Source organism: Eublepharis macularius, chromosome 11 (genome assembly GCF_028583425.1).
Source record: "Eublepharis macularius isolate TG4126 chromosome 11, MPM_Emac_v1.0, whole genome shotgun sequence".
NCBI lineage: Eukaryota > Metazoa > Chordata > Lepidosauria > Squamata > Eublepharidae > Eublepharis > Eublepharis macularius.
The window spans coordinates 13668673-13694587 of NC_072800.1; the positions used below are offsets into that span (position 1 = coordinate 13668673).

General features: G+C 47.2%; 1 protein-coding gene across 4 annotated transcripts in view; it reads right to left on the reverse strand.

Annotated features, from left to right (window-relative positions):
• The window catches only part of IKZF1 (IKAROS family zinc finger 1), a 92865-nt gene that overhangs the window by 40718 nt on the left and 26232 nt on the right, over nucleotides 1-25915 (reverse strand). The gene's annotated exons all lie outside the window — the stretch shown is intronic.

The following is a 25915-nucleotide window of genomic DNA, read 5'->3' on the forward strand; positions in this document are numbered from 1 at the left end:
CCAGGACATGCTCTTGGGTGGCGCGGCATGCTCCCGCATGCTGCAGCAGCCCAATTCGGCCCTCTGCGGCGCGCTAGAACGCTCCCAGGGCAGTACGTGGCCTGCGCAATGATGTCACTTCTTGGAAGTCAGTGAGCAAGGCAAGAATACCTCTCTGAAACAGTCAGCTTAGGTGAAGAGGGCTCCATCTTCATGTCACACAGCAGGCCGGACCCTTTCAGTGAGTGGATCTCCTAAAAAGTCCAAGCTGAAAATGTCTACTTGTACAGGTCCTCCAACCTCTTACGTCTCTTGCTCTCAGACTAAATGGCCAAGGCCTTCATTTCCTGTTTCTATATTTGTTGTGGATCCTCCAGTTCAGTGTAATTTGTGTGTGTGTGTAACTCTGTATATAATCCCCCAAGAAGTTCTTCTGGCCCACCTTTACCCTCTCGGTGGGAGGGGGGGGGCAACCTGGCCCTTACCTGCTAGTTGATTTTGTACGTGTGCGAAGCATGCACATTCCCACTGGCCGCAATAACATCACTTCTAGAAGTGACGTCATCATGCCCAGCGGCGAGCATGCTGCCACACTTCACAGGGGCCAACTGGGGCCAGGTGAGTAGGGGGGGGGTAGTGGCTGGGAATAGGGTTGCCAGCCTCCAGGTGGTGGCTGGAGATCTCCCAGAATTATAACTGATCTCTAGGCTACAGGGACCAGTTCTCCTGGAGAAACAAGCTGCTTTGCAGGGTGGGCTCTATGGAATCATACATTTATTTATTTAATTTGATTTATACCCCACCCTCCCACAGATGGGCTGAGGTCCTTTCCCTCCCCAAATCCTGCCTTCTATAGGCTTTACCCCCCCCCCCCCCAATCTCCAGGAATTTCCCAACTTGGAGCTGGCAACCCTAGCTGGGAGCGGGGAATCCTCCGCCCCCCCCCACTGGGGTGGACACAAAAGGGAGAAGGCCGAATGCACAAAAGCAACTGTTCTTTCACATCTCCTGTCCACGTACACAGGCTTGTGCAGAAGAACTCCCTACTGGATCGTGCTCCGCGTCTTCATGCAACATGAACCAAACCATTTCACTTGGGCTCCATTGTCTCTGGGTAAACACACACAAACTCCTACACATGAGCACACTCCAAGTATTAGAAGATCACTTAACAGCACAGTCCTAAGCAGGTGACACCCTTCTAAGCCTACTGACTTCGTAGGATTTAGAAGGGTGGAACTCTGCTAAGGATAGCACTGTTTGTTCCTCCAGCTGCTGCTCACAGTGTCACTGAGTTTCCACATCCTCCTCACATTGCTGAAAAAAGTGTTTGAAGAGGAAGAAGCTGCAAACAATGAAATATAGGATTGCAGGAAAAAGAGGAAACAGCAGGCAGCCAAGAGCCCAACCGAAACGCTAAGAATTATGGAGAAGTGACAGAAAGGGAAGCCAACACCAGGAATTGCACACAGTGGCTTAGCTGAGAAGCTGCCCCCCCCCCCTCAAAAAAACAGCAAAACTGAGAAGAAAAATAGGGCTTCTTCTGCCATGGCACAAGTTTTAATGCTTTACAGGCTACAAAAAGGCAGTATATAATACACAAAATGTCCTCGTAGGCCTTAATCCTGTGGTTTTTCAACGTTTCTGTTTCAGGGAACCTTTCCACCTCTACCTCCGAGGATTCTGGGGCATATTCTAAGGCACACAGTCCATAGAGGACGGTGGCTAGCAGGGACAGAGTGGGATGTTAAAGCAGCTCTGGGGCAGGCTGAGTAAAGTGAAGGGTTGCCAACCCTGGGTTAGGACATTCCTGGAGATTTGGGAGTTGAACCTAGAGAAGTTGGAGTGTGAGGAGTGGAAGGGACCTCAGCAGGGTATAATGTCTTACCGTCCACTCTCAAAAGTGGGCCATTGTCTCCAAGTGAACAGACCTCTGTAGTCTGGAGACCAGTTGTAACTCCAGAAAATCTCCAAGCTCCACGTGGAGGTTGGCAACCTTACCCAAGGGGCATCCTGTGGTGCTGGCACTTGGAGCAGCCAGCCCTGACAAAGACCTTTGGATGAAATGGTTCTTCTCCATCTTTTGGGTGCAGTGGTCCACTGGGAGATTTCTTGGGAGATTTCCACTGGGAGATTTGCCATCTGATAAAGTGTCTTTCAGAAAGCTTGTCCACCATTAGTGGGGGAATCCCTGAGACCTTCCAAGTAACCCCAGGGTTCTTAAGGCAGGGCTTTTATTCAGCAGGAACGCGGTGGAACGGAGTTCTGGAACCTCTTGAAAATGGTCACGTGGCTGGTGGCCCCGCCTCCTGATCTCCAGACAGAGGGGAGTTTAGATTGCCCTCCGTGGCGTGGCAGTCCCTGGCAGTTAGACCTCCAAGCCCCTCACAGCAAGCATGCAGGTGCATTGGTTGAAGAAACTTTATTCAGAGATCTATTCAGTTCAGAAGGTAGAAGTTGGCAGAAGTGATTATTCAAACAATAGGACTACTGATTATAGGCGACGTTCTCCCGCCCTTTGGGCCATTTGCATTCAGGCGCAAAAACCCAAAAAGTTACATGGGAACAGACTAGTTTAGTCTAGACAAAGTACAGAGTGGAATCATTCCCTCCTGTGAAAAAGATTCATTTCAGTACACAGCTGCAGCTCTGGTCCAAGGACACTCAGAAGTGAAAGCGCATATTTCTTAGAGATAACGAAGAGGCTACTGGCTTCTCTGGAAATTAGTATTAGCAGTCTAGACACCCTCAGGTGACTTAAATAAAATGCATAAAATACAGTATTTAACTTTGGCATTATATCAGTATAAGTATAAGATGTAGTGTAAGATGTAGAACACAATAATGGCACGGATACTTATAACACTCTCAGTATAAGATGCAGAACACAACAATGGCATGGATGCTTATAACAAACACTCAGTATAAGATGCAGAACACAATGGCATGGATGCTTGCATACATGACAATATCAGAGACGGGTCAGGGGAACGCTGTCCTGACTTGTGGCCAAACGTAATGTCTACTTTGGGCCTAGATGTTCCATACAGGTCAGCTAAGGGATCCTTTTATCACAGGTGCCCATGTGCGAGGGAAGTGCTACTGCTTGCTCCTCGCAATTTATCAGAAAGCCAAATGGCACTGCAGCAAAACTCTTGTTTCTGGAATGGTGACCCAAAGCTCAGAAATCCTGCAGTGTTGGCTAGCTCTACTGCAGCCAAGCTGTGCGATTACATCTAACTGTGCTCACTGAATAGGAAGGAGGGGTCTTCAGCCACCAAAAAATGCTATGCTGACAATTATGGAACCTTCATGTACTCAAGCCACATGGGATGGGGGCTGAAGCAGAGAAGAGAATTGGGTGACATTACATGAAAAAGCTGGCTGGATCCAGCCCAGTGTATCTAAACCTGCGACAATCTATTACATTTGCTACTTGCAAAACATAACATGTGAACGCATCATGAAAGAGGAGGAGCGTACATTGCAGTCTTGCAGTATTAGTGCCAACGCATGGAAGCAAAAAAGGAGAATCTTTCCAAAGAGATTGTGACATTCGATCTCCTGCTACTTCAGAATGAAACTTCCGTGCAGCAGGAACAGTTTAAAAGTTCATGCTAAGCATTTTCTCTTCCCTTTTCCCCCTCCTGCACAGGAAAGGAAATCAAGTGGAATAAAACCTCTTTTGTCCCATACAACTTTGCTGTAAAAAAAGGAGAGAGAGAGAGAGAGAGAGAGAGAGAGAGAGAGAGAGAGAGAGAGAGAGAGAGAGAGAGAGAGAGAGAACACCAATGGGTTGGATCCAGCCAGTTTTTTCACTCTTATCTTAATAATTCCACTGCCAACTATAGCCCCGGTCCCATGTGGCTTTTGGCCCATGATCGTTTGCATAAACTTTTTTGGTGGTCAAAGACGATCCCTTCTTCCTGTTTCTACACCAGAAAAGTTAGTTGGATCCAATGCAATGTTTTGAGTCCGTTTCTAAAAGATATATTTTTAAACGCTATCTACAGAATTCTTTTATCAACTTCAACCGGATTTTTTTTTTCCCTGCTGGTGGTTCATGGCTAATTTTTTTTTTTAAAGCTTCTCTTTGTAGGATTCTCTCATCTTCAAAATTAGAGAAAAGACCTCTCAAGAAAGATTGCAATTTTTTTTCATAGGAGTTATTCATATTCTCTGCTCTGAGGTAGACAGTAGGGTGACAAAGGGCGTGTTGAGTGATTTGGAACAGATTTAGGTGAAATTAGGTGATGAAGAGGAGGAAAAGAACATGATACAAGGCGGGGTAGATATGAAGTAAAGAAGGAAGGAAGGAACTGGTTTATTTGAAATGCACTGCTGGAGGAGAATTTTGCAGATACCATGGACAGCCCAAAAGGGAAATAAGTGGATTCTAGAATCAAATCAAGCCTGAATTCTCCCTAGAAGCTAAAATGACAAAACTGAGGCTATCATACTTTGGTCACATCGTGAGAAGACCAGATTCACTGGAAAAGACTATAATGCTAGGAAAAGTGGAAGGCAGCAGGAAAAGAGGAAGACCCAAAACGAGATGGCTTGACTCAATAAGAGAAGCCATGTCCCCCAGTTTGCAGGATCTGAGTAAGGCTGTTAATTATAGGACGTTTTGGAGGTCTTTCATTAATAGGGTTCCCATAGATCGGAGGCGACTTGACAACATATAACACACACACACACACACACACACACACAAATGAAGTGAAATAGAATAGAATGGAGGCTATCTTGCTAACACTAACTAGTCATATGGTCACGAGTTTTCAGAGTGTCTAGGAATAACCTACTGATGGAGTTACAAATAAGGGAGGCATCAGTTCCATACACGTTTCCTCAGTTAGCTAGCAGCTTCCTTCACCACTTACCAGCTGTATCCCTCAAACTAACCAGTGTGGGCAGCTTTCTTCCTCCCAATGAGTCGATAGGGCTTCGGGCATTTGTTACAGGGGAATTTTCAGAAGTGCTTGATCAATGTTCCCTTTTACACTTTTTTTAACAGGTCCAACCCTAGATCAAAATTCACATACGAAGCATGTTTAAGCCCTTTCCGTCCCCCCAATATAATATATTTTATTTAGAAAAAACAAAATAGTAATAACAAATGATACAAAAAAAAAGTAATATATAACATAGTTGTATAAATCAGCGACAATTATAAACAACAGAAACACTACAGTGTTTCTCTACTTACATTAAAATACATTATATTCAGCATTTTATATTCAACATTTGAAATTACTGATTTGATAATCAATCCATTTTACTGATAATTTTTCTTAGTTTCTCTTAATTTTCTGCTAGTTTAAGCCTTTCTCCTCATTTTTGGTAAGCATGTATGAAACACTGACAGTCAGTTTTGAATGTATTTGTATTAGGTTACCGAATCAATAGTCAAGTAGGAACGTCAATTTACAATCAAGTAGTAGTAGTAGTAGTAGTAGTAGTAGTAGTAGTAGTAGTAGTAGTAATAACAACAGCAACAACAACAATAACAACATTCGATTTATATACCACCCTTCAGGACAACTTAACGCCCACTCAGAGCAGTTTACAAAATATTGTATCCCTATAACAATCACTCTGTGAGGTGGGTGGGGCTGAGAGAGCTCTCGAAGAGCTGTGACTGACAGTTGGCTTCAAGCGGAGGAATGGGGAATCAAATCCGGTTCTCCAAATTAAAGTCCTGATGCTCTTAACCACTACACCAGGGGTGGGGAACGTCCAGCCTGCGGGCCGAATACGGCCTGTGAAATCATTTGGTCTGGCCCGCAGGGCCGGCGCGTCCATTAAGGCGGAGCTGGCAGATGCCTCGAGCTCAGCTCTCTGAAGGAGGTGCTGTGGCCCATGCTGGCCCCTGATGACCCCCTGGCCTGACACGGCACCAGTGCCACGGGCCGCGCAGTGCAGAAGCAACCAGGCTGTGCCTGTAGCTTCGTGCGCTTGCGCCCCCGGTCCGACCCAGCGGCAGCACCATGGGATGCATGGCGCAGAAGCAATCAGGCTGTGCCTATTGCTTCGTGCGCTTGGTGGGTCAATCAGGCTGTGCCTATTGCTTCGTGCGCTTGGTGGGTATTGGACATTGGGAAGGTCAGTTTGTAGCTCCTCAAAGTAGCTTCCAGCAGACACTCCAGTTTTTGCCACCGTCCCTGCCAATTAGAGCGCTCCTATTTTGGCCCATCCAGCCAGGAAAAGGGCCAGCCCCTCAAAGTAGCTGCCAGCAGACACTCCCGTTTTTGCCACTGTGAAGAGAAAATGACAGGAAAGGGAGGGACCCATGGATCATGCCTTTCCCAGGATTCAATCTCTCTGAAACTTGGGGGGTCTTTAGAAGACAGTGAGGACTATGTCCCCTGCAAATCTGGTGGGTATTGGACATTGAAAAGGTCAGTTTGTAGCCCCTCAAAGTAGCTTCCAGCAGACACTCCCGTTTTGCCACTGTGAAGAGAAAATGACTGGAAAGGGGGGGACCCATGGATCATGCCTTTCCCGGGGTTCAATCTCTCTAAAACTTGGGGGGGGGGTTCTATAGAGGACAGTGAGGACTATGTCCCCTGCAAATTTGGTGGGTTTTGGACATTGGGAAAGGCAATTTGTAGCACCTCAAAATAGCTTCCAGCAGACACTCCAGTTTTTGCCACTGCGAAGAGAAAATGACCAAAGAGGAGCAGTTCCAGCCATCACATTACGGGTGAGTTAATTAAATGTTTGACCAAATATAGCAGGCTAATTTTTAAGTTGATAATTTTGTATGGCCCGCTAATGATGTTATAAATATCCCAATTGGCCCTTGGCAGAGAAAAGCTTCCCCACCCCAGCACTACACCAAACAGGCTCTTCTCCCACCTTTCCTGGGCTTTATCAAGGACATTTAATTTGGAACGGAGGAACACCAAGGCCTTTGTTCAACAACTTGCCCCTACCCAACATTTATCAAAATGTTTCTACTCTACCTTTCTCACTTTTCACAGCAACTCAAGGTGGCTTTCAAACCGGCACCCTGACAAGCAAGAACTTTCATATCGATCTGCCCAAATTTCAGTAAACACATCAGCTGACTGTCTGGAACCCCCATAAAAACATACTGCAATATCTAAAGACCTTCAAAGGCCTCAAATACTCACGGGACCATGCAGGGGCAGGAGCCTCCTCATATTTTCTGGGTGACTATCTATAAACACTGGATCCTCTCCTGAAAAAGATCTTGCCCAAATGGTAGAGGCTCAAATAGTTAAAGGGAGGGGGCTGACAGGAGTAGGGCTGCCAGGTCCCCCAGTGGGGGTGGGGGATCCCCCACTCCCAACTTCTGCCCTCCGCCACCACTCAGCTGGCCTGTGGGGGGGGGGGGGAAGGCCAGGCCAGGGAAGCAAAAAACCTCCAGGGCCAGCAGGCCATGATGTCTCAAATTGGGCCCTGTGCATGGCGGGAGTATGCCTGCCACCCGGCATGATGGCATCACTTCTGGAAGTGACATCATTGCACCCTCTGGGAAGACCGTAAAGGTAAGTGCCAGGCCCCCCCCTCCCACTGGGAGGAAAAGGGGACCTGGCAACCCTAGAAAGGAGACACTTCTGAGAGGATTCTGAGGCAGTGCCCGGGAATAAAATTAAATGGGTATTATCAAGGAGTGAAAGAAAATGTCATGCTGTCATGGGCTCCATCAACCACTGGTCTTTCAAGGCAAGTATTCTCTGCTTCAATTGTGGAAACTCTCAGGTCCCAAGAGAGCTGTGTCCTTCCCAGCCTTGACATTTGAGATCCAGGGCCATCTCCAGGATTTCAGGAGCCCTTGGACATGAGAACCACTTTAACAAAACTGTTAGCACCTCGAACTCCCTCTGCAAAGGTGGTTCATGCCGGCGAGCCAGGCTACCCCACATGGACAATCTGATCTTGTTCTGAAACTTATAAACACAATGGACATCAGCTTCTCTTAAGCACAGATCACAACAAGCCGAGTTCAGACAAAGGAAAAGTCAACTGGCAAGTTTAGATCAGGGTTATCAGTAGGCCTCTTTCTGACCTCAGGGCCAAACAACCACCCCTCTTGTCACTCTCTGGAGCTAGTTGAGCTGAGCTCCTTTTAACTGGAGATGCCAGTTTGGGACCTGGGACTTTGAGAACACAAAGTGTTGAGCAACCTGTCTAAGGCCATTTCCACACGTTGAATAATGCACTTTCAATGCACTTTCGCAATCCTTTGGAAGTGGATTTTTTGTTTCACACATGGAAAAGCAGTTCCAAATGTTCACTAAAGAGTATTGAAAGTGGATTATCCATCGTGTGTGGAAGCAGCCTAAGTGAGAGAAAACAGATGAGGCAAAATTAAAATTGCAACAAATTTTCCTAAATCAACTGGTTTCAAAATTCTGTATTATATACCTTTTAATTTTTTTCTTTACAGCATGTCATTTTATCCTCACTACAATTTTGTGATTTAAGTTAGGTTGAGAGAGAATGATTGTCTCAAGAAAATCTGGTGAGCGTCATGGCAGAGTGGGGGTTTGAAGCTCAGTGCCAACGAGAGCCATCACTTCTGGGAAAAAACAGAAATGATATCATGATGAAGGGGGCGCACTAGGATTTGCCAAAAAAAAAAATCTATGGTTTAACCATAGAGTTTTTGTAAATTCTAGAGTGCCTCCTATCATGACATCACTTAGTTTTAACCTGAAATGACATTGCCATTTTCCCCATTCCTGCATTTTGTGTGTGTGACTAGAACCCGTTGTTGCGGTAAGTGTATAAAGTGGTCTACAATGGAAAAAAAGCTTTTGAGAGTCAAAGTTCCCGTCCCCTTCTTGTTGGTCACTGGACTAGAATCTTGCTGTTTACTGCAGACCAACATGGCTACCCACCCGAAACTACAACAGAAAGGATCCTCTACCAAACTAACCAAGTGCAAACATCCATTTACCAGTAAATGTTGATGCAGAGAAATTAAAGCAGAAAAAGGGGGAGAGATTTTTCTTGCCGTTTGCTTTCCTGGCTACTGACATCATCAAATAAATGTGCCAGATCTTTTTAGCACCACCGTGTCCTGTGGCAAATCTTTCCCGCCCACTTTGGGCGCAAGTTTTCCTGCTGCTGAAGAATAAATGTGCTCATTTTGGTAGCCTATCTGATGATCTCTCCCATCCAGCACGTCAGCATGAAAAAAACAAGCCAAACCAAGCCACAGCTCAAAATGTGTGGATCACTCTGTGCTCAGGAAGTGCGCAAGTATCTGAGAATCTAAACCTTGGAGGTTATTTTAAAAGGGACGGGGGAGAGAGAAAAAATTCACACAGCCCAAAACAGCATTCACACAGGAAGAGTGGGGTTTTCTAGGATGGGGCCCTATGCCACTCTACGCCGTTTATTCTGCCAGGAACCGTTTTTCTGCAATGCTGCTGCTGTTTTCGGCTTCGGGGCACACTGTAGTCTGAAATGGCTTTGTTGATTTGGGCAGCAAGGGCTAGTAGTTAGGTTATCTGCAATATTGTATGGATTCTAGATAGGGTTGCCAGGTCCCTCAAGTCTCCCAGCAGGAGACTGGGACGCTGGCTCCTACCCCCTCGGTGCTGTTGCTGTTGTGACTGCGCGTGGGCAAAGCGCGTGTGCACTCCTGGTGTGCGTAATGACATCACTTCTGGGAGTGACGTCATCACGCAGGATCAAAGGCGCCCACGTGACGATGTGATGCGCGCTCAGGAGGGCAGAGCGAGCGAGCAGCAATCTCTCTTGCGCCGCTGCCACCGCGACCCTTGTCCCTGCTGGCGCGGGCAGCACAGGGGCAGTGGCGGCCGTGGCGAGAGAGAGAGCTGCGGTGGCCACGGCCTGCTCTCTCTCTCGCCGTGGCTGCGGCCGCCCCTGTGCAGCTGGTGCCAGCAACGACAAGGGGCGCGGCGGCAGCGGCTAGAGAGAGAGAGAGAGAGAGAGAGAGAGAGAGAGAGAGAGAGAAGGTCGTGGCCACTGCTCTCTCGCCACTGCCACCACTGTGCCCCTTGTCCCTGCCAGCGCCAGCTGCATATGGACGGCTGCAGCTGTGGCGAGAGAGCGGGCCGTGGCAGCCGCAGTGGTGGCAGTGAGAGCGGCGTGCTCTTGCAACTGCCGCCTGCTTTCTCTATGCTGCCACCGCCACACACTCTTGCGGCACGGGAGCGCGCCCCGCACCAAGGGGCGCGGTGCGCCACCCAGAGAGGGGGCGCTCCAGGGACCGCCCCTCCCCCGCCGGCCAGGTAAGTGGGCACGGGGGGGAAGGGTGAGATCGGGGGATCCCCCGCCCCGAGCGGGGGGATGGTAACCCTATTTCTAGAAATACCCCCCTAGTGTTAATTGTTGCAGACACATGTACAGCTTTTAAATTACATCAAAGAGGCAGGCAGCTGTCAAAGTACTCTTCTGTTAAGCAGTTACTGAACCAAGTACCACTTAGAACAAGGGTCCCCAACCTATTTGAGCCTGCAGGCACATTTGGAGCTTTGACACAGTGCGGTGGGCACAGCAACAAAATGGCTGCCATAAAATGGCTGCCGCAGAAAGCAGAGCCAGCCGCAAAATGGCTGCTGCAGCTTACCTTCAGTCACACACTGAAGATCCTTGTGATGTGGAAGCAGCTTCTGGCAAAGCAGTGTTTTTAAAAACCTGCACAGCCAATCAAATCTCCAAGTCAATCAAAAGCCATACTTGGCAAACGCCCCAGCTGGGCCCAGAATCTGCTCAGAATCCTACTCAAGTCTATTCTGTGGGGCTTACTCCCAGGAAAGTGTTCTTAAGATTGCTTTGAGTTCAATTAAATTGTACAATCCCTGGAGGGTACTTAGATCAACTGATAAACAGTTGTTGGTGGTTCCTGGCCCCAAAGATGTTCGGCTGGCCTCGACCAGAGGCAGGGCCTTTTTGGTCCTGGCACCCACCCACCTGATGGAACTCTTTGTTGGTGGAAACCAGGGCCTAGCAGGATTTACTGTCTTTCCACCAGGCATGTAAGACAGAGATGTTCTGCCAGGTATATGGTTGAGCTTGAGGCTGGGTGGGCTCCTTTTTTTGCCGGTCTCCTGTTGAGTGGAGAATGCAGCCCCCTCCTCCCGATCATCTGCCAACCCACCTAACACACATGCCATCACCCATACCATGTAGGGTTGCCATGTCCAGGCTGGGAAATTCCTGGAGATTTTGGGGGTGGAGCCTGGAGAGGGTGGGGTTTGGGGAGGGGAGGAGCCTCTGTGGAGTATAATTCCATAGAGTTCACCTTTCATTGCAGCCATTTTCTCCAGGTTAACTGATCTCTGTTGCCTGGAGATTACTTGTAATTCCAGGAGATCTCCAGCTAACACCTGGAGACTGGTAACCCTAATACCATGGGATGTATTAGATTGGGTTCGGCATATGGGTTGCTGTTAAAAGTTGCTGCCATTTGCACTGATTTCTATAGTTTTAATGTAACTAATGTGATTTTTTTATTGTTACCTGCTCTGAGCCCACTTGTGGGGAGAGCAAGTTATAAATTTAATTTAAAAAATTAAAAAATAGCTTCAGAAAGTGTAATATTTATTTATTATTTTATTTTATTTATTTCAAATTTGTATTCTGCGCTCCCCGTGAGCGGGCTCAGGGCGGATAACAACATATTAAAAATACAATTAGAAATTCATGTTCATTAAAAACAACACATTTAAAACTGGATGGTGGACAGCTTTCACAGGGAGGGTTAAGATTTATACACCCCTTTTTTCCAGGCCGGTGGGGGCCCAGCCTCAGCCATATGCCTGGCAGAACAACTCCGTCTTGCAGGCCCGGCAAAAAGATAGTAGATCCTGCCAGGCCCTGATTTCAGCAGACAGAGCATTCCACCAGGTGGGAGCCAGGACTGAAAAGGCCCTGGCTCTAGTCAAGGCTAGGTGGGCCTCCTTGGGGCCAGGGACCACCAACATCTGTTTGTCCCCTGATCGGAGTGTCCTCTGGGGAATATATGGGGAGAGATGGTCCCACAGATACTCTGGTCCCAGTCCGCACAGGTAATATGGTAGAATATTGATAACGCTAAAGCTATTTGAGCCAAAGCAAATTGTACCTTGCTTCCTCCCCCCCCAACCTATACATTTTATAAAATAAATAAATGACTGGAATGTGAAGAAAATTTAGAATAATAAAATTAAACTAAAGGTCCTTGCACATGGAAAGAATAAACAACACAAGACCTCCGTCCACCCCCCAACAACAATTTTGCAGGTAGTATAACAAATCCCATTTAGCATCAACGTTAAGCCCAGTACAAGCTACCAATTTCATTGGGATCTACTAGCAACACTGAGGAAAAATTAAGAAAATGTACTGCGGGCTCAGTTAATACCTCGTTATCATTGTGATGCCTCCCTTTCTGTTTCTGACGGCCTCCTAAGCCAACAAAATCTCCCCTTTGCAAATTAACATTTCTTAATTTCATTTCTAGGCTGTTGTATGTGCCAACAAGCAACAGAAATCCTCATTATTTTCCCAGAGCAAATATGCCTTTCTACATCCAGCACTGAGCTATAGCAGACACCAGGCTTGCGAGACCTGGAAGCTCACTGGGTGTCCTTCAGCCAGTTGGTTTCTCTGGGAGCCAAGCTACAAGTGACGCCTGACACTGGTCGGACACTTGTCAGCTTCCCTCAAGTTTTGATGGGAAATGTAGGCATCCTGGTCTTGCAGCTGTAATGGAGAGCCAAGCTGTAAAATCAGGACGCCTACATTTCCCATCAAAACTTGAGGGAAGCTGACAAGTGTCCAACCTGGGTAAGGTGTCACTTGTAGCTTGGCTCTCAGAGCCAAAACACACGAGAAGAAATACCTAGATTCAGCACGTGTTCTCTTACCTCAAGGTTTGCTGGGATCTGTAGGCGTCCTGGAAGCTTAAAGTTTAGCATTTACAGAGCAGCAGGAAGGGAAATACAGGCGCCTGTATTTCCCTTCCCCTTCCTGCTGCTCTGTAAATGCTAAACTTGTTCTCTTACCTCAAGGTTTGTTGGGAAGTGTAGGTGTCTTGGCAGCTTAACTCTATGAGGTAGGTTAGTCTGAGAGCCAAAACACACGAGAAGAAATACCTAGATTCAGAACGTGTTCTCTTACCTCAAGGTTTGTTGGGAAGTGTAGGTGTCTTGGCAGCTTAAAGTTTAGCATTTACAGAGCAGCAGGAAGGGGAAGGGAAATACAAGCGCCTGTATTTCCCTTCCTGCTGCTCTGTAAATGCTAAACTTTAAGCTTCCAGGACGCCTACAGATCCCGGCAAACCTTGAGGTAAGAGAACACGTGCTGAATCTAGGTATTTCTTCTCGTGTGTTTTGGCTCTCAGACTAACCTACCTCATAGAGTTACGGTGAAGTTAAAAGGAGGGAGAACGGGAAGGACCACTAGAGCAGTCATAATTTGAATCCTGACAATGAGGAGTCCTGAACTAGGACTGCCAGCCTCACTTCTGTCATTAACTTCCTAGGTGACCATAGGTAATCCACTATTCTCTCAGAGCCAAGCTACAAGTGACGAATGTGTATTCCTCCCTGTTCACTTGCGCTCCACTTGCACTCCACTTGATCAAGTGGAGAGCAAGTAAATGACAAGTGAACAGGGAAGAATACACGCGAGTCTGTTCACTTGCCAGGCAAGTGTCATTCGTCACTTGTAGCTTGGCTCTCAGCCTCAGTTGCCAACCCCCATAAGCATTATCGATTCACCAACTTCATTTTTGTCTGCTCTTCTCCTCTGTCTTTACAGCAGCTGGACACATAGTGATTAAACAGTCAAACATTTTCCTGACTGGAAAATCTTCATTTGTTTATAAACCTGACCAACCGCTACAGTCACCTTCTGAGATTAGGTGGTGGCAGCCCAGGAGAGGGCCTTCTTGGTGGTGACACTAAAACTCCGGAACTCTTTCCCCAGGAAGATTCACCTGTCCCCCTTTTGTTGTCATTTTCTGCCAGTGGGTGAAGACTTCTTTCTTTCGTTCGGTGTTCCCTCAACGATTGCTCCTTCTTGCCCAATATTTTTTAATTGCTTTTATCTTTTGTATATGTTTTAGCTCACGTTTTAATTGTTTTAATGATTTTTTGGGTTGGATTTAATGGATTTAAAACATGACTGTATTGCCTATATTTTAATTGTTACCTGCCTTGGTGGCCATTGTGAGGGCAGAAAGGTAGGGTATAAATGTTGTCTAATAAATAAATATTAGACCTGCTCATGGCATTGGATCAAGGCCAGTCAAAAAGTTGGCAACCCAAACACATCATGGCCGTCCTTAAAGATTTATTGCAAGTATGGTTGCTAGGTCTAGGAATTGCTTGATACTCTATGGTAAAACTGGTGATTTCTAGAGCTAGCTACCCTGCATCACTTCCAGTGGCAGGCAACGAAAGCTGCCAGCAGGAGGCCGGCCAGCCCTAGTTACCAGGATTTTTGTGACTGTGCATGTAAAATGTTCAAAGCATTTGACATGTATTTATATACTTAGAATTAATTTCATCCTGTATAGATGAAGACGTGTTGTAGAGTAGGAGCCTGCACTATTTCTACCTCCCTCTGCATAACAGAAATGTAAAGTTTTTATTGGTGAATCTGCTCCAAATACCTTACGGCTTTAAGAGTGAAAAAACCATGCAATTTCTGAGCCACTGTTATGCCCAAGCAAGGCCCTAGTACCGCCTATTGCTTCTGCTGCTTTCTGAACCTGGACATGGGTGGCAAAAACAAGGTAGGATGGAAAAGGTCTCAGCCCACAAAGAAACGGATCATAGGATGGGGAAATCACATAGATCTGCAAGGATGCAGAACGGCAGTTAAGGAAACTTAAAATATGGATTGGAGTTCCCCTCCCACCCACCCCCCGGCAACATTTCACCAGCTGGTTTTCTGGAGTACAGCTGGAAAGGTATACTTGAATGTTTGGCTGCAGACTATTTTTACTGAGTTTAATGCTGCCAGGTTTTCGTTTTGTGGGGTGGGCGTGGTTATCTAGGGGGTCTATTATTGGTATTTGACTTTTTTGCTGTTATGTTGTTTTAATCCTGTTATGAGTTATTGCGCTCCTGTATGGACTGGACAGGGCAAACAGAAGTATTTTAACAAACAATCAATCCAAGTGCCCCATACTGATAGTACTAAATATATTAAACAGTAATAGCAGGATATTCTGATGCGAAGAGGCCTTTCCAGACATTACAATTATGACAATCCAAGAATTAGAGGTGACTGTGCAACTCACAACTCTCCTGATACACATGGTCATCATTTTGAGTGAACAGTGCAACATGAGGTATTGTCGAGCTTCAGTGTGTGCAAATGAATATCCTTGGCAAATCTGGGTTTCTGCTCACATATCACAGCTGGAAAATACATGCATTCAGACAACTGCACATATCAAGAGAATTGGAGGTAACACAATCTCCTCTCATTCATGGTTTAACCACCCAAATTATAATAACTAAAAATGGTCTTCAAAAAAGTTCAGTGTATATGATTCTCTCTGCTTGGTAGCACTAAGAGCTAAGCTACAAGTGACGCCTTACACAGCTTGGACACTTGTCAGCTTCCCTCAAGTTTTGATGGGAAATGTAGGCGTCCTGGTTTTACAGCTTGGCTCTCCATTACAGCTGCAAGACCAGGATGCCTACATTTCCCATCAAAACTTGAGGGAAGCTGACAAGTGTCCAACCTGTGTCAGGCATCACTTGTAGCTTGGCTCTAAGATGGAGGAAGAGATGGGAAAAAATTGCACCGAACAGAACTCTCTGCCACATACAAGGTCCTTCCCCCTTTGGAAAAAAGAATTGGAAAGCTTTATCTAAGCGGCATTTCCAAAGGCTTTCATACTTCAGTGAAGATTTTGTTCCTCTGAGGACTCTCCAGTCCTGTCCCAATAATTCTTGGGGCCATGGAGACATCATGAATGTACGAAGCTATAATATTCTGTATTTATTCCACCCAAGATTGACTGCCATGTTCACTTGCCCTCTTTCAATGTAAACACACAGAACTTTCTAAGACTGCAGGGCTATAACGCTCGGAAGTTTACATCCATACAAAATGAAGGTATTGCACATACAGGGCGCTCTTAAAATGATGCAGTAAGAGCAAATGAATATTTTCTCTCGAATAAATTGCAACATCCAGTAAAAATTCTGCCAAATTCATTTGTAGGACACTTTCTGCTCACATACTGGAATTTTATTGTGGTTAGCAAACAACAAATTAGGACATAGGAAGCCCGTGGGAGACTGTGAAGGGATGGACGGCTGCATTTGCCACTGGCTCTGTAAGGTCAGAGACAGTGCAGTCAAGGGGAGATGTTTGCACCGGTCTTTTTCTAATTTAACTTTCCTCGCCAACTTACTTCCCTTTCTTTGTTTTAATTTATCCTGTATTATGACAGTTTCAGCCCTTTCTCCCTCAGTTAAGGTGCAGGGGAATGTGCGGGGTTTGCTACAACTGGTAGAAGGGAGGGCTAGCCATCTGCATCAGCGTGCTCTCCTATGCCTTGTCTAGAGGTGGGAACAAGGTTGACCACTTAAGTAACTAGGATCTACCTCCATATGTGGGGCATGTCTGCACCAGCACTTTCCTAATTTAACTGCTTTCTCCAACTTCTTTCACTTTCTTTGGCCTAGTTTGCACTGAAATAATCCTTGTGTATTTCTGCTCACACAGAGTTCCCCCTCTTGAAAGGGCATGTGTGGAATTTTTGTTGAAAGAATAAAAATCCCTAAACAAATGCAGAACTTTTTCCATTGCCATGCGCACATAAGCACAAAAGATTGTGGGAAACCTTGCCGGAAAGTGACGTTCCTTTTTCAAGAACTCGCTTTCCAACCATCCAACTCAGTACTAGCTAGTTACTCTGCCTGGGACCTGGTGTGAATGGTACTTCTTTTTTCTTACATGCCTCCTGGCAAACCACTGGTGTGAATGCGCTGTAACTCAACCATGTAAAGACAGACCTGAGGGCTGGACTTGTGCTCATCCAGGGCCAAGCTACAAGTGATGAATGACACTTGCCTGGCAAGTGAACAGACTCACGTGTATTCCTCCCTGTTCACTTGCCATTCACTTGCTCTCCACTTGTGCACATGAACAGGCAAGTGAACAGGGAGGAATACACGTGAGTCTGTTCACTTGCCAGGCAAGTGTCATTTGTCACTTGTAGCTTGGCTCCCAGTCTTCCTACAGGGTGATCCTCTCACGCACTGAACTCTCTCCAAAGAACCAAAGGCTAAGCAAGCTTCTGATCTTCTCTCAAAAATGGTCCTCCTGGTTAAAAGTCAGCCTTTGACAGCTCCACATACCTGCTGTCAAGCCAGCGGTCCCACTAGATAATTTAACTCCCCAGCTACAGCGGGACTTATCAGAACGGGAGAGATGAGCTTCTCAGATAAAGCCGACTTCCTGCCCTGCAGATAAGATCAGCAGGCTCGCTATCCGAACAGAGAAAGCCACACAGCTAAGCACATGTTTTCATGTCTCCCACTGAGCCAAAGCCCTTTCCTTCCACCTCAAGCACATAAAGCTTGAAGAAGTTTTGTTTCTTCCTTCAGAATGGCAACACACTTCAACAGAGCTCTGCGTTTATTTAAGAACATCCCGCCTTTCGTCCACAGCACTCAGGGTGCCATACACCAATCTTCTTGACTCACAACGGCTGCTTCCACACACGTTGGATAATCCACTTTCAATACTCTTTAGTGAACATTTGAAACTGATTTTCCATGTGTGGAACAAAAAATCCACTTCAAAAGGATTGTGAAAGTGCATTGAAAGTACATTATTCAATGTGTGTGGAAATGGCCAACAACTCCCTGAGGTAGGTTAGGCTGAGGGAAAGTGACTGGCACCCAGTCACCCAGCAAATTCCACGCCAGGGTCAGGATTCAAACCTGGTCAGGATTCAAACCTAGGTTCCCAGAACCTAGTCTGACACACTAACTACCACATCATACCATTGCCACCTGAAATAAATACAAACCCCACAAACCCTCTTTGGTTCTCACTTAAAACAATGACCCAGCTAGAACAGGCAAAGCTCAAAGATTTGAGGTAGTTTTGGCAACTGTACTTTAAAAAAAAATATCACAGCAAAGCCCTCCTTGAACTGTACCATCTCAGAATACAGGTGGAAGTTCACAGTACTGACTGTTCACCATGTGCAAAAAGTGCGTACTCCACCAGCATATCTGAGAGAAAGCTCAACTAGAACACCCTTGCCTTCATGGGCTACCATTCCACAGATAGGGAACCGTCAATGCAGGGAAGCATCTGCCACGCCAACACCGCTTCAGACCTGCATGCTACAGTAATTCGATCCCAGAACCAAACTGTACCAAGGACTGTTTGGGAAAAGGCAAAAAGGCTTCAAAAAGCCATCTCCCCCCCTCTCCTAACTAGCAAAAAGTCCTGGACATCCCACAGGTCAGTCAATGTCGTGTAGTGGTTGAAGTGTCAGACTAGGATGTGGGAGACCCAGGTTCGAATCTCCACTCTGTCAGGGAAGCCTGCTGGGTGACCTCAGACAAGTCACACACTTCTCACCCTAACGCACCTCACAGGATTGTGAAAGCAAAATCGAGAAGAGAATGATGTAAGCCCCTTTGGGTCTCCATTGGGGAGAAGGGCAGGGTATAAATGAAGTAAATAATAATAATTCTTGGCGAACAGCAGCTACAGCAACAGGATTCTGTCTCAAACAAGGGAATTGTGTTTCACAACTTGGGGCGGAGTACTTCCCCTTTCCCCCAAGCTGCCCTGAGGGGTTTTTTTTGTTGCTTCCTTTCTTTCCTGACAACATCTGCAAGATGGCCTCTGTTTCAAGGGATTTCTCTTTTGACCGTTATTCCAGAACACGACTGAGCGCCAAGGCAGAAGAGGACACAGTTACCTTGTTCAATCAAACCAGTTCCTTAGTCCAGCATTTTGCTTCAAACAGTATCTGGCCGACTGCTCCCAAATTTGTTGCCCCCAGAACCAGCTGCTCCGCTTTGCAAACTCTGCTTCCATTCATGGAGGTTCCATTTAACTGTCACGGCCATCTACAGTAAGCCGCTTCAAAGTCGGAGATGGCTAAACGTGCAGCTTTGATCACCGAGATAAAACATCGTCTACATTCATAGCAATTTGGAAACCCCTTAGTGACTTTCGGCGTGAAACGGGAAAAGATGGACTGATGATCTGTAGATTTGATTTCAAAGAAGATAAAATTGGGGGATATTAAAGAGGGGGTAATATAGAAAAGGTAAATCTTTAAGGTATTAGGACTACAGATATAATATTTGCAGGGCTTTTTTTCCTGGGAAAAAAGGTGGTGGAACTCAGTGGGTTGCCCTCGGAGAAAATGGTCACATGGCTGGTGGCCCCGCCCCCTGATCTCCAGACAGAGGGGAGTTGAGATTGCCCTCCGCGCTGCCAAGCGGCGCGGAGGGCAATCTCAACTCCCCTCTGTCTGGAGATCAGGGGGCGGGGCCACCAGCCATGTGACTATTTCCAAGACGTTCCAGAACTCCGTTCCACCGCGTTCCTGCTGAAAAAAAGCCCTGAATATTTGTAAGCATATTATAGGTGTAGAGAAAATTGAAAATGATCTCGTATATATGTATCATTTTTCTCTAGTTTCTGTTCTCTTTCTTTTTTATTCTTTTTCTCTTTTTCTCTATTTGTTTTTTTCTTTCTTTTTCTTTTCTTTCCCCTTTTAATGAGATTTTAAATTCATCAATAAAATAAAAATTGTGGGGAGGAAAAGTAATCACCCTGAAAGCGAGGCCTGGAGTTCTCCTAGAATTACAAGAGATCTTCAGCCTGGACATCAGTTCCCATGGAGGAAATGGCAGCTTTGGAGAGTAAATTCTACAGCATAAAATCCTTGTTGAGCTCTCTGTAGTTTCCAAACTCCACCCCCCCACCCCAAGCACCACCCCTAAATTGCCAGGAATTTCCCTAAGCTGGAGTTCGCAACCCTATATAGCACAAGGACATTCATATGGTAGCTTCCAGCGTTCCCAGCTCAGAGCCAAGCTACAAATGATGCCTGACACCGGTTGGACACTTGTCAGCTTACCTCAAGTTTTGATGGGAAATGTAGGCATCCTGGTTCTACAGCTTGGCTCTCCATTACAGCTGCAAGACCAGGATGCCTACATTTCCCATCAAAACTTGAGGGAAGCTGACAAGTGGCCAACCTGTGTCAGGTGTCACTTGTAGCTTGGCTCGACTGTAGTTGTCAGGGTTGACAGGCCAAGACTGGCAAGTGCTGGGATGTTTGGGAGCAGGGACACGGAGGACATGGCTGCAGGTATGATGGCATCACTTCTGGGGAAAACCCAGAAGTGACAGCAGGTAGCTCTATTGACAGCTGGTAACTCTATGGCAAAGCCACAGAGTTCTCAGTGATTCCTAGAGATACCCATGACAATTCCCAGGTTTCCCCCAGAAGTGATGTCGTCACGCTTGCAGCATTGGTAGTTAAAAAAAAAATCCCCCTGCCATGACTCGGCGCAGCAGTAGGCAAGGGGAGATCTGTGTAGGTGGTTCCCTGCCCCCACAGGAGCTTGGCAGCCCTAAAGTTGTATAACCAGAAAATGTTCATGGAGAAAACAAAAACGCTTCTCGCTAGGCATGCCAGGTCCCCTGGGGTGAAAATGGGGTTGGGAGGTCACAGGGAGAAAACTTACTGAAGCAACATGGAATCAATGGATTGTGCCAGGGACTGACTGAGTAAAAACTGATCCCAAACACTAAACTGGGGGCTGATTTTTACTCTATTGGTCCCTGCATGACCCATTGCTTCTGTGTCACACTGGGAAAGATATAATTCCCAGCATGATGCAAGGGCGCTCCAGAGCTTGCTGAGGCACTCTGGAGCATGTGGACGGTGTGCTTTGCGCCCACCACTGAGTTTCCACACCTTTTTCCCTGGCAAGCCAGATGAGAAATGGCAGGGGGTGGAGGCTGGGGGAGGGGCATCCCCTGCCCCCATGGTGGGACTGGCAAGCGGACTTCTCTCCTATCCTGCAGGACTCCAGGACAGAAAGGGACTGGCCAGAAAACCACCAACTACTCCCTTTCGTTTTGGAAATCTGGGCATAGCCAACCGGACTCGAGCACCTTTTGAGTCCCATTGGTTTGAAAAAGAGAATTGAGCAAAGTGATTGTCTGTCTCCCTGCAAAAATCAGTTGGGCTAAAAAAAAACCCCTGCTTTAAAAAAGTGCTAAAACTTGGCCAGACCATTTCCTCCCTCTTTTTGAAAACCAACTTCTGTACTCAGAGTCTCTAGAGGGAATCTTTCAGGAAATGCATTTGTTCCTTAATACTCCTCCTACCCATGCGCACCCCTCCCCCAGCCCTTCGGCAGCCCAAGATATGGCAGAAAACACACACGATGTCCTCCAAGGTGTTATAATAATAATGCAGCAAAGGCTCAACATTTAGCTGCCCTTTCGAGAAGACGGGGCCCTGGCTCAGTGGCAGAGTGCCCGCAGTGCAAGCAGAAGGTCCCAAGTTCAACCCTTGTCAGCTCCGCTTAAAACAATCCATGGTGGCCGAATGTTAAAGACTTCTTTCTGAGACCCCGGAGAGCTGCTGCCACTTAGAGTTGACAATACTGACTCTGATAGGCCAAGGGTCTGACTCAGCAGATGGCTGATTGATGTGTGCACGTCTACAACACTTCAACGTGTCACCTGTGGACAGCCTTGCTCTGCCCCGTATGGAAGTACCTAGCCAGCATTTTTAACTACCCTCCTAGAGCCAAGCTACAAGTGGCGCCGGACAGGAGTTGGACACGTGTCAGTTTCTCTCAATGGTTGATGGGAAGCATAGGCATCACTTGTAGCTGCCCCAGCTGGCAGCACGAACTCGCCCGGCGTCTGCCTCCACCCCTCAACTGGAGCCCTGTGGCATTGGGCTGCGGCCCCGGCAGCACAAGCTCACCCCTCACCGCCCCCTGCAGCCACAGCCACATCCAGTCCCCGTCCCACCGCCACACTTTGGGGCCATGCGCTGTCATGTGCAGCCCGGCTGCAGTGTGAGCGCGCCCCTCACCGCCCCCTGAAGCCACGGCCCCGCCCCACTGCTGCACCTTGGAGGCGGAACGTGGGACCTTGGAGGGAACGTGGGAAGCCGTGGCCCTGGCAGCGCTCCCAGCTCCTCTTGGCCCAGCAGAGAGAGGGTGGGAGGGAGGCAGACACCGGGCGAGCTTGCTGCTGGCTTCCCGTGCTCCAGGAGAAGTGGGGGGGGAGGCAGACGCCGAGTAAGCTTGCTGCCAGCTGGGAACTGGAATCAGGAGCGCTGCTGGAGCCGTGGCTTCCTGCACTCCCTTGGCAGCCGCCTCCAAAATGTGGTGGTGGGATGGGTACCAGAAGGGGGCATGGCTGCAGGGGAGTGGTGAGAGGCGAGGTTGTACTGCTGGCCGGGCAGCAGCCCGACACCACACGGCTCCAGTTGAGGGGTGCAGGCATATGCCAGGTGAGTTTGTGCCGCCGGCCAGGGAAGCTACAAGTGATGCTTACACAGGGCCAGTGCCACCACTGAGGTGATGAGGTGGCTGCGGGGCTGGAGGGGGCGCCAGAGGGGGTGACAGGGGCGGAGGCGCATGCCACAGAGCTGGCATGCCTGGCCCGCAGCTGCTGCTGCAGCCAGCCAGCCCCGCGCCACGGCCGGGCATGCCCCTGGCCGGGCGCAGCAGCCACGGGCCAGGCACAGCAGGTGGCCAGGGCAGCGTGCAAAGCACGGGCAGCCTCCTCGTGCCGCCCCAGCCACCCGCCGGCCAATGGCCCCGGCTTTGCTGTGTGATGATGTCATCACGTGATGATGTCATCACGCACGAGTGGCCACAGGCGCCAGAAACTCTAGCGCCAGCAGTGTGCCCACACTTCCCATCAACCATTGAGGGACACCGACACGTGTCCAACTCCTGTCAGGCATCACTTGTAGCTTGGCTCTTAGAGCCTCTTTTCCTGCCCTGCGCTTTCAGTCCATGCAATCAGCCTTCTTAGCCAACTGTTACTCTCAAGGTCAAACTAGATGAGACAAAATTCACTTGAATTACACTCGAATTACACTCAAATACACTCAAATTACAAAATACACTCAAACTACCCGTGTAATTTGAGTGTATTTTGTCTCGTGTGGTGAGACCCTCAGATGCCAGAGGAAAGCCGTGTTTGAATTTGCCGACCATCTGCAGTGGAGAACCTCCGTCACTATCTATTATACTGCCCGCTATATAATGCACCAGAATTAAATTTCTGGCCGGAATTTTGCCTACCACAGCCAAATACTCAGAAACTGAGCAAATTGTGTTCCTGTTAGCAGACAGTGACAATCATGTATCCTACAGAGTTTCACAATTTGCAGTAGCAGCCAGGAAGATCGGAGACAAGGCTTCGTCGAATGGGGTATTTGTAAGACTGTTATGATCTCGTGTACCGTTTATTTTAATTTTCTGACTATGATGCCGGATGTAACAGTTCTTAGATGAAGTCTTGCTCTGCCCATTACCCAAGCCAAACCCATCCGTGTCCACACAACCTCCGAGCACAGAAGTGAAATCCATACTATTGGCAAGGCCTACTTTATTGCTAGAACTTGGGATATTTTATTCCAGCCAGATCGTTCTAACTCTTGATTCACACATGCTAGAGAAGGAAACAACTGCCAGAGAATCCTGAGGCAGAAGAATGGAAAGAACCGCTTTGGACTGCAGACGGTGGATTTCAGACGGGAACGTGCCTTTGCAAATAGAAAATTGGAACAGCAGGTGAAAAGCTTCTACTTCTTCTCTGTGTTTTGCTGTACTGGCTTTTGATAGGCAGCAAGTTTTCAATATAGCGGAACTTTCCTAAATGGGATCCTCCACCGGAACTCGGCGTTTTACCCCCCACCCCCAGCCTTATGTGAATGAGACCTCTGGACTAATGTTCCAAGGAACAGAGTACCTCCCAACTTGCAGAATATAACAATTTGCAGAATATAACAGCTGTGTCAGCCTGTTCCATACAAATCTCTGTCTGCCAGGCACCTCCTTCAGTTGGCTTGCTGTGCCCATGGCACATGGTAAGTCAAGAGGGAAGAGAAGAAATTAGGGCCCCACTGATCCCAAAAGAAGAAGAATAGTGATGGATCCACCCGTCCGCAGTGTTTCCTCATGGCTGCGCTGCAGCTACCATGATAAGAAGACCCGGCCTTATCTGCATAGCCACTGTATCTCCAAATCAGTACAAACGGAGAGCGGGAAGGGAACCACAATCGCCAATGACACACACAAACTCATGCTGTGAAGCAGGAAACCTTCTTCCAGCATGGCTTCTCCCCATGGTGTGCCAGGGGAGCGTTTGTGCGGCTGCCGTTCAGAAGGCTTGCCTGATGGGACACTCCTGGATTTCTAGAGTGGCCCAGGAAGAGTGGATTCCATCCAGGGGTACTTGTCCCCAAATACAGCTGCATCAAGGACAGCTTACATGTGTGGATGAGTCCTCACAGGTCAAGTGCCATAGGCAGAACTTTCAGATCAAAAACAAAAATGGCTTTTTCCATGGAGTCCATTCCCTCAACCAAGGGATTTAACTGTTTATTAGTCGACGTTTGGTAAATTGTGACGGCCTAAGGCTACAGACAATAAACTCTTTGGACTTGGACTCAACCAAGGACAAGCCATGGAATGATGAGATGAGAAGTCAGGTACAGGCATGTGTCAAACCACCCGATGATGGAGAAAGAGAGAGGCCCAATTAACCCAACAGCAGACAGGTTCTTTAGAAGAGCTATGATGAGCAGAAGCCCATGCTGCCCAGTAAAAGTCCTGCCCAGTTGCAATACCACATATACTCCTGTGCTCTTTACTCAACAACATCCCAACCTAGCAAGCGTAGAACAAGCCTGGGAGATGCTTCGGAGGCACAGAGAGATTTCCTTTGACTTGCTGAAAACTCACTCTAACTCTCTTGGAGAGAGAGGGTGGGGGGGGGAAGGAAAGAACGAGAAACTTTTTTACAGCTGAAGATCATGCCGACCAAACGCAAAGAAGAATTCATTCATATATATAAATGAATGAAATCCTGCCCTCAAGTCATAGCTGACTTATGGCGACCCCTGGTGGGGTTTTCATGGCAAGAGACTAACAGAGGGGGTTTGCCATTGCCTGCCTCTGCAACCCTGGTCTTTGTTGGAAGTCTCCTATCCAATTACTAATCAAGGCTGACCCTTGCTTAGCTTCTGAGACCTGATGAGATCAGGCTCATATATGCCACTCAATTAAAAAAAAAAACTTAAATTTTTATTCTTAAAAAAATCAAGGTAACAACCAGACATCTAGAGAATAGATAACTATGTCACTTATGGCACGGTCTAGATGACGTTATATGTTGTTCAAGGTTCTTTGATTTTCATGGGGGTCAAGTACATGCCCGACTCTCTTCCATGACGTTTTGTATCATCTCCAGGTCCTTTTAAGTATTTTGGCTGAATTGTGTCTCATGTTTGTTATTGGAATGGCTGGAAAAACTTCTCATATTCTTAATAAGCAATGCCCTTGACTGAACAGAAGCGCTCCCCGCACACATGTAATTTTGAACATAATTTCAACATACATTTTCAATACAAACCCACTGGGAATTGTTCACCTAATCTCTCTGCTTTTTTCTCAACTCCCCTTCCCCGTCCTTTTCATTCTTTTTTTTAAAAAACAAAAAAATTAGAAGAAGAAAATAAAATTGTGCCTGTGCCATGGCAACAATCCGTCTTAATTCAGGGTGTGACCCACTGCAGGTCAAAAGCTACCAACTGAAGATTTAGATAACTGGGAATAACTGAGATTTCAAATACTTATTGGGATTTTAGATACTTCGTGTCAGTCTGTCATAAACTAGAGATACTGTATTTTCAAACAACCAAGTTAGCTCTGGTGAATCAAATGGTAAA